The sequence below is a fragment of the Cebus imitator genome, unplaced genomic scaffold (assembly GCF_001604975.1).
Source record: "Cebus imitator isolate Cc_AM_T3 unplaced genomic scaffold, Cebus_imitator-1.0 Scaffold361, whole genome shotgun sequence".
In the NCBI taxonomy this organism is placed as follows: Eukaryota; Metazoa; Chordata; class Mammalia; order Primates; family Cebidae; genus Cebus; species Cebus imitator.
Genome location: NW_016107676.1, coordinates 865,490 through 875,678, shown reverse-complemented (window position 1 = coordinate 875,678; position 10,189 = coordinate 865,490).

The following is a 10,189-nucleotide window of genomic DNA, read 5'->3' as shown; positions in this document are numbered from 1 at the left end:
ATACATATATATTTGTATATATATGTTTATACATATATATATACATATATATTTGTATATATATGTTTATACATACATATATATATATATATAGAGAGAGAGAGAGAGAGAACAATACTATTGTGCCACTGCACTCCAGCCTGGGTGACAAGGTCCCGCTCTTCTCCCAGGCTGGAATGCAGTGACACAATAGTGGCTCTATGCCATCACAACTTCCTCACACGCCCTCAACCTCCAAGGCTGAAGCCATTCTCCCACCTCAGCCTTTCAGGAAGTTGGGAACACAGGCATCTGCCACCATATCTGGCTCATTTTTGTAATTTCTGTAGAGACCATGTCTCTACATGTTGCCCAGGCTGGTCTTAAACTCCTGACCTCAAGCAATCCCCCTGCCTCAGCCTCCCAAAAGTGTTGGGATTACAGGTGTGAGACACTGTGCCTGGCTTAAAAGTTGTCTTACTGTGCCAGCAGGAAAATTATGTTTTCTTATTATGTCATTCCAGTGTAGGTAGCACTTTTGTAGATCTAGCACTTTCTGCTTTACCTGAAAAACTCAGTTCCAATTCACTACCAGCACTCTCTACTTCATCTTTTATTCTGATGTGGACATTGGAACCAAGCTACTAAAATTTGTCCCTGAGGGAAAAGCTGCAGCATCAGCTCCTAAATTTATCACTCTAATTTTCCATCTCATCTTCAATCTGAACCATAAATATTTTATTTACTTCATTGAGCATTCAGCTGTCCATTTGTAATATTTGTTTTTCAATTTTTTATCCAAAATTTTAGGTGTTTTACAATAGAAAGATATTCAGCGTATCTAGTCAAACACATTAACAAAATAGAAATCCCTGGTCTTCTTGCTTGATGGCAGTGTGGAAATTGTCTGAGGAAAGAGATGCTAGCCTTTCTGTCATTAAATTCGAATCATTCTCCAGTGAATTCTCCAGAAGGGATTTTGGATACAATGATCCTTGATAGGATCACTAAAATATTATTTTGGAACTAATGAGTTTTGGGTGGGTATTTGGGAGGGGAAAAGCTATTGGCATGCAAGACAAAATTGTTAGCTTTGGCTGCAAAAGTAATTCCCCAATGTTTAGCCTAAGATTGAAACCATTCTTAATTTCAAGCTAAATTAAGTAGAGCATTGCAGAAATCATCTAAATAATTCATGCCAAAATGAGACATAAGTATGTTTTGCCAATATTTTGTAGCTATTTCAAAACACTATTTATTTTTAGGGAGTAATGAATGGCATGGGGCGAAATTGTCATATCACTCAGAATTTCTATAATTATACTCTAAACATATTATTATATTTTACATCCTTCTATCAGGATATAAACTAAAGAAATATTTTCACTTCTCCACATCCTTTTACACTTGCCTGAGCTCCTTGGCAAGTGTCCATATTCCCCTTTTCCTTCTGTAGTTAAGGAAACAGGTCTTCTTACTTTCCTTAAGAAGTTAATTGATCTAAATTATTAATCATAGTTGAGTGTCTCCTTTGAAGAAATGTATACATATTTTCTTGATCTTATAAATTAATGCAAATCCACTTACCAGAATTTTTCTTCTTCTTGCTGCTTCTTAGGAAGTCCTGCTGTTCAGAAACGTCCAGTGGTTCCAAAGACAGGCCATGCATTAAGTGTCAACACAGGAAAGCTTTTAAGAAATATTGTCCACTCCTGGTAGGATTTAGCATTTACCAAAGTGTGGCTCAAGTACTGATAATATTAACAGATTTCTCCAGGTGATACTTATAAACTCTGCTTAGCCCTGATTCTTGGACTGCAGTAAGAATCACTAAATTAGAATATGTTAATTGTTGTCCTCTAGGATTTAGACATGATCTTCTAGCGACTAATGTATCCTTGAATGAACAAAGAAACTATGGCTTAGAGAAAAGGAATGAAAATTACTATTGTCAAAGTGTGCTCTGATTACTAAAGAAAGGTAAATTGTTTAGAAGAAAATAGTAACGGGCATTTTTAGGCAGATGAGCTAATTTGCTGTTTTATTTATCTCTACCTCAGTCACATTGAAAAATTTATTTTAAATTAGACAAAAACATAAGGAAATGCTCCCTGAGAGTAAAAGCTCCAGGATAATGTCCAGTTATTTTTATAAGATCAAACTGATTTTATATGTGAGCAGAACACATGAATTTAATTTTTTAGAATTAAAAGGTTTAATAGTTTTATTTTCATTGTTAACTGAGGTATAATTAATGTATATTAATTACACACACTTAAAGTTAAAATTTGAAAAGTTTTGACAGATCCATACACCTGAAGAACCATCACTACAATTAGTATAGGGAACATATTTATCACCCTCCACCAAAAGATTCTTCCTGCTTCTATGCAATCCCTCCCTCCTTCTGTGTAATCCCACCTTGCACCTATGGAATATCTCCCTCCAACTTCATCACAGCCCTTCACAGGGAATCACTCTGATCTGCTTGCTGTCTCTATTAACTGATTTTCATTTTCTCAAATTTTATATAAATGGAATCATGCAATATATAAAGATTATTGTCTGGCTTCTTTAACTTTGTATAGTTATTTTTAGGTTTATCTACATTTTTGTTTGTGTTAGTAGTTCCTTTTGTTATTGCTGAACAGGATTCCATTGTATGGATATACTACTATTTGTTTATCAATTCACCTGCTAACGGACAATTGGATTATTTACAGTTTTTGGCTATTACAATAAAATTCTTATGAACATTTGTGTGTAAACCTTTGTATGACTATAGGCTGTATTTTCACTTGCATAAATACCTAGAAGTAAATAGCTGGATCAAATGGTAGGTATTTCTTTTTTTTTTTTTTTAGGTTTTTTTTTTAGCTGCTAAACTGTTTTTTAAAATGATTGCACCATTTTCTAATCTTATCAGCAGTAAATGAGAATTTCAGATCCTCCACATTCTCACAAACAATTTGTATGGTCCGTCTTTCATTTTAGCCATCAAATAAGTATGTAGTAATCTTCCATTGTGGCTTCAATTGGTATTCTCGTAATGACAAATGATATTGATTTTTTTTATGTTTATATTTTATTCATATATCTTCTTTATTAAAGTGTCTGTTCAAATTCTTTTTTATTTTATTTTTGGTTGTTTTCTTATTTATTTTAGGGATTCTTTATATTTTCTCTGTATCTTCTAAATATGAGCTATATTTACAATTTTTTCCAGTGAGTTGGTAGTTTGCCTTTTTATTCTCCTAACAATGTCTTTTGAAACACTAAATATTTTAATTTTGATAAGTTCAAATTTATCAGTTTTTTATTTCATCATTTTTGCAACATAGGTGACCCAAAGTCACTGATATGGTTTGGCTCTGTGTCCCCACCCGAACTTCATGTCAAATTGTAATTCCCAGTGTTGAAAGAGGGAGCGGGTGGGCAGTTTTTGAATCATGGGGGTGGACTTCCCCCTGCTGTTCTTCTGATAGAGTTTTCACAAGATTTCATTATTTGAAAGTGTCTAGCACTTCCCTGTTCTCTTGCCCTCACCCTTCTGCTGCCGTGTGAAGAAGGTGCTTGCTGCTTCTTCACCTTCCGCCATGATTGTAGTTTTCCTGACGCCTCCCAGTCATTCTTCCTGTTAAGCCTGCAGAACCATGAGTTAATAAACCTCTTTTTTTCATAAATTACCAAGTCTCAAGTAGTTCTTTAGAGCAGTGTGAGAATGGACTAATACAGTAACAAAGATTTTATGGTTTTTTTTTTAGATATTTTATTATTTTATTATTTTTTTTTAGATGGTGTCTTGCTCTGTTGCCCAGGCTGAAGTGCAGTGGCATGATCTGAGCTCACTGAAACCTCTGCCTCCCAGGTTCAAGTGATTCTTCTGCCTCAGCCTCTTGAGTAGCTAAGACTACAAGTGCCTGCCACCGTGTCCAGCTAATTTTTGTATTTTTAGTAGAGACAGGGTTTCCCAATGTTGGCCAGGCTGGTCTTGAATTCTTGATCTCAGGTGATGGCCAGCTCAGCCTCTCAAAGTGCTGTGATTACAGTTGTGAGCCACCATGCCCAACCTCATTTAGACATCTTATAGTTTCATATTTTATACTTTAAGATCCAATTTGTGTTAATTTTTGTATTTGTGTAGACAAAAGTTCAATTTATGGGGAAATAGAGAGGATATTGAATTTTAATTATTCAATCACCAGATGCTTATCCTACTTCTGCAGAAATACTTTTTACTTTTGCCAAAAAATTTGTCATCCATTTCTGAACTCAGGTTCTGATCCACTAAACTGTTTGTCTATCATTATGCAAATATCAAATAAATCATATCAAATATTTTAGCTTTGTATTTTGAAATTCAGTTAGTGTTCCTACTTTGTTTTCCTTCACAGTTATTTTGACCATTCTAGGTTTTTTGCATTTCCATATGCATTTTTAGAATAAGCTTGTTAACTTCTCCAAAAAATAAAAACTGATAGGATTTTTTATTGGAATCATGTGGAATCTATAGATCCATTTTGGGATAAGTGTTATCCCAACAATATTAAATATTCTTATGAGCAAAATATGTCCCTTCATTTACTTAGGTCTTCTTTAATTTCTGTCAGCAATGTTGAGTTTTTATTCAGTGTTCAAGTCTTGCATGTTTTAGGTTAGATTTATTTAGGTATTTAACAGTTTGTGATGCCATTGTAAATTACATTTTTTAATTTTTATTTTTCTATTTTTATTGCCAGCAGATAGTAATGCAATTGATATGTTTTAAATAAATATTTTACATATAAGCCTTTCTAAACTCCCATACTAGTTTTAGTAGATTTGTTTTAGATTTCATCAGATTGTTCATATGGATGACGAGGTTATTTGCTAATAAACACAATTTAACTTATTTTCTCATTTGCATGCCTTTGATTTTATTTTCTTGTAATATTACACTGGCTACAACATCCAGAACAATATTAAGGAGAAGTGGTGAGGGTATTCATTCTTGTCTTTTTCCTGATTGTAGGGGAAAATCATTTGGTATTTTACAATCAAATATAACATTAGCTGTAGGTTTTCATAGATGCCATTTATAAATTTGAGGAAGTCTTTTTCAGTTCCTATTTTTATGAGAGTTTTTATCAGAAACAAATATGAGATTTTTGCCAAATGCTTTTTCTATATCCATTGAAATAATCTTACAATTTTTTTTTTTTTTTTTTTGAGACAGAGTCTTGCTCTGCCACCAGGCTGGAGTGCAGTGGCGTAGTCTCGGCTCACTGCAACCTCCACCTCCCAGGTTCAAGCAATTCTTCCTCCTCAACCTCCTGAGTAGCTGGGACTACAGGCGCATGCCACCACCCCCGGCTAATTTTTATATTTTTAGTAGAGACAGGGTTTCACCATGTTGACCAGGATGGTCTCGATCTTTTGACCTCGTGATCCACCCCCCTCAGCCTCCCAAAGTGCTGGGATTACAGGGTGAACCACTGTGCCTGGCTGATTTTTCTTTTTCAGTTTGCAAATATGATAGGTTTCAATAGCTGATTTTCAAATATTTAAAAGAATCATGCAAGTCTAAATAAATTCACTTGCTCATATTATACTTTAAAAAAACGTCGTTTCATCTGACTTGCTGATTAAAATTTTCGCACCTATGTTTGTAATGGATTTAAGTTTATAAGACTATAGGTCTGTGTTTTTGTGTGGGTTTATGTTTCTTGTAATGTCTGTCGTTTTGGTATTGGGAGAAAGCTGACATATTGAATGAGTTGAGGACTATTTTCTTCTCTTCAATTATATGGAAGAGTTTGTGTAGAATTCATATTATTTATTCCTTAATGTTTAATAGAATTCACTAGTGAAGGCATATAGGGTCAGTTTTTTACTTGTTGTGTATGTGTGTGTGTGTGTGTGTGTGTGTGTGTGTGTGTGTTTCTATGGGGAGATATAAACTGCAAATTCAATTTCTTTAGTAGACATAAGGCTATTCCAGTTATCTGTTCTTGTTCCATGACCTTTAGTAGTTTGAGCTTCTTAAATAATGTGCCTTTGTTATTGACATTGTTGTATTTATTGATATATTATTATAACATTGGTTTTAATATTTCCTTAATATCTATAGAATTCATAGTGATATCAGTTCTCTAATTCCTTCTGTTGTTAGTTTGTATCTTCTCTCTCTCTCTCTAATCAGTCTGGCTAAAGTTTAGTTTGGTTACTATCCAATCAATTTAATATGAACAAAGTGTTTTACATGTGAGCATAACATAAGCATTACATTTTAGAATTAAAATATTTCAGACCTGAGTCTATGGCAGTATGGCCACTATCTGGTCACAAGGTGAATCAACTAAGGTTTGATATGAAGTACCTTATTAATGCTGGTATCTCCTCTTTCTAGCCAATCCAGGTTTCAGGTCTTTCTCAGCAGTGTGCTAAAGAGAATGATCCAGGAAGGGTTCTTTCTAAGATTTAATTCTTAGAAGTCAGGGTTTAACTGATTACTCATCTGGTTCATGGAATGAAAGGCATGAGTCTCTAAGTTTGTCTGGAACCATAATTCACTTCCTTGAAGGTGGCCAATCAAATATAAGAAGAGAGAGTTTAGTTTACTCATTACAATTTGGATAGGGTTTGAGATATTTATATTATGACATTAGTCAGAGTTTTTATGTATGTCTCAGAGCAAAGTATTAGGAACAATACAAGTACTGCTATAAAGGGGAAGGAGACAGAAATTCCTAGAAACCAACAAACATTTTGGAGGATAGTGCTGAGGTGCATGAAAGGAGTGGTAGTGAAAAGCAGATCCAGAGCCTGACTGCAAGGAAGAAAAGGTCAAGGTAAAAGAAGAAGCTCTAGTAGGTAGGAACTGAATCACCAGAGACCAGGAAATCTCACTTAACAACATGCCTTAATAAGTTTGCAAGGAGGACAGGAGAAGAAAAGCTAATATTATTGTCCCTATTAATGCCTTGGCAGATATTAATTTTAATAATTGAATAAGAATTTAGGAAAACCTATGTTGAAGTAAGCAGTGAGAAATCTCTGGGGAAAGCAGAGGCAGGTAAATACAGTAGGACTTAAAGAAATGTATTTTCAAAGAAGATTTGAAAGCACATTGTAGTATTTTGAAAAAGTTGATAGGATTACGTAAGACTTCTGATATTGTCCTTTCTTAGTAAAGGTGAAAGGACGGATTAAGTAGTTCTCAGAAGTTCTTCATGGTCTGGTGCTAAACTATGCTGTTGTCAAACTTCACAGATATGTTCAATGCCATGAATGATTTACAAAGTATTGTAACATTTCCTTACTTAGTGGTTGGCATCACAAGATTATTTTGAGCAACGAATATTCAGAATATATATATGGTGTTTATTAGAGAGTCACATTATGTACCTGATATTATGTTTCAACTCTGCATAGACACACTTTAGAAATAAAACACTATTTTTTATTTAAGTAAACTTTGAGTTGACAAATTCATAGAAAAAAAACCTCTTAATCTGCTTAATTATAAGTCACAACATCATTTCCCACAGAATGCAAACAAGGCTCTATAATATGATTGATACATTCTGTGAAAGAAAAATAAAAACTCAGGATTCCAATTCACTATGCCAAAAAAATAAATAAAGCCGAAAGCTGAGTCATGCAAGAAGCTGCCTTTCTATTAGTTCCTAAGCAGATAAAGATGAAAGGTTAAATGTCTCCATAGGTAGCTACTCTATGCTCATCTTATCTTATGTAAAGTGCCAATTTACTGAGCACAAGATGAATATATAATTGAATATTCCCTTACCTGCTCATTTTTCCTGGCAACATTTGGATTACCAGACCCTCCTTATTTCTCCTCCAGCCCATTTTTTCTCCTTTAAATCTGGAAGGCTTCAGCATCATCTTTGGAGAAAGACACAGACCACAGGCTGTTTCTGTGATTTCATGTTTATTTCTTCCGGGCATGCCCTTAATCATGGCAAAATAAACTTCTAAATTGAGTGAGACCTGTTTCAGATACTTTTTTTTTTTGAGATGGAGTATCACTCTGTTGTCCAGGCTGGAGTGCAGTGACACAATCTCAGCTCACTGCAACCTCTGCCTCCTGGATTCAAGCAATTCTCCGGCATAAAGCTCCCAAGTAGCTGGGATTACATGCAGCTGCCACCACGCCCAGTTACTGTTTGTAGTTTAGTAGAGACAGAGTTTCACCATGTTGGTCAGTTTCACCATGGCTGGTCTTGAACTCCTGACCTCCAATGATCTGCCCGCTTCGGCCTCCCAAAGTGATGAGCTTACAGGCGTGAGCCACCATGCCTGACAAAAATAGTAGCTAAATTTTTTATTTAACAAATATTTAGTATGATTCATACTATTAAATGTATTCATTGTTTTTAATTTGTCTTTATCTTTGTATTTCATATAATTATTTCAACTATAATAATTTTTTGAACATATTTTTCCAATTGAAAAATTGCTCATATACAAAAATCAACAATAATGACAAATATAAAGAAGAATGTTTAATATGTACATGTGGCCCTTGAACAACACAGGAGTTAAGGGCTCTGACATCCCAATGCAGTTGAAACTCTATGTATAACTTTTTACTCCACCAAAACTTAACTACTGAGAGCCTACCATTGACTGGAAGGCTTATGAATAACATAAGGCCAATTAATGCCTGTTTTCTACGTCATATTCATGTCATTCTGTATTGTTACAAAAAAAAGTAAGCAAGAGAAAATAAAATGTCATTAGGAAAACCATACAGAACAGAAAATATATTTGCTATTCATTAAGTGTGAGTACATTACGGTAAAGGTCTTCACCCTCATCATCTTCACTTAGAGTAGGCTAAAATGGAGGAGGGAGAAGGATTACTCTTGTTGTCTCAGATGTGGAAGAGAGGGAGGTAGGTGAACAGGCAGGCTGGTGTGACTTTTATTGAAAAAAACCTTATGTAACTGCATCCACATAGTTCAAACCAATATTGTTCAAAGACCAACTCGAAATATAAGAAATAATGTTAAAACCATTCAAAATCTCACAAGACAGAAGCAAAGATTTTTAAGTTTTTCTGTACATACAAACTCTGTCTAGAAGCAAATGTCTATAGATACAGATGAAGATGTCTTCCTTTGTACTTGTTTTTTCTTCTAGGGGCCTTTGTTAAGTTTCCCTGTAATCAAGTACATGTTACAACTATAAATATCAAATATTATTTAAAATGTTTCAGCGTCTACTGGGGTGAAAGTGAGTGTGACATCCCCAGTTTAGAAGTCTTTTGAATTTCCCAGATACATATAGACAAATAAGAAGACGTGAACCTCCAAACTTGACCCTGCTTGACCAAAATTACTGAGTTCTATCTATTCAGATAGCATTTCCAAACTATGCCAGGGCAACGGAGGTAAGGAGGAACTAGAGCCATTATCCTCTTCTTCCCTCTTCCCTTCACTGCTGAGAATCTCTACCTTTAATTATCTTGAAGTCTTTTTAATGACTGAGAGTCAAATACATTTGTAGGTTGCAAATTTGAATCTTGCATTTAACAAGCATTCTTCCAAAAGACACCATATTTGAACAATCTTCATTTTCTTTGGACGTTAATTTTAAACATCAAAAAAAAGAAGCTTTCTGTTTTGTTCTCTCATTATAATCGAAAGGTTTGGAAAATGTTCCCCAAAGATGTTTATTTTCTTTGGAAAATAAGTTAACGGGGCTTTTTTCCTTAGCTATACACATAAAATCTGTTATTTAATTTATGTTGAATTTAATGAGAAACTAGCAAATGTGTTATAACGCAGGCTGCACTTAACCAGGAATGACAATTTCTGTTTAATGTTATTAAATGGCTTTATTGCCAAAATGCATCATTAATACACAATATTAAATTGGCATGGAATCTGAAACACAAACTGCATTAATGGTTTTCCTTTTATCCTCTCGATATTTTCCCTCTGCACCACCGCACACAAGTGACACCCACAGAAAACTGGTTGCAAAGTCACTAACTTCTTTGAAGCAGATGTCCACCACAGCTTGGTGGGCACAGCATCACTCAGTTTCCCTCACATACAACATTCCAGAAATTAATCACAGAGGATGGGAAAGAGATTATGTTTCTTTCTTCCCTGCAAGATTTAAGTTCAAAACAAGACAGCAAATGCCAACATTACGCCTTATCTCTGCAAAATAAAAGGAAAGGCTAATAACTAAATAT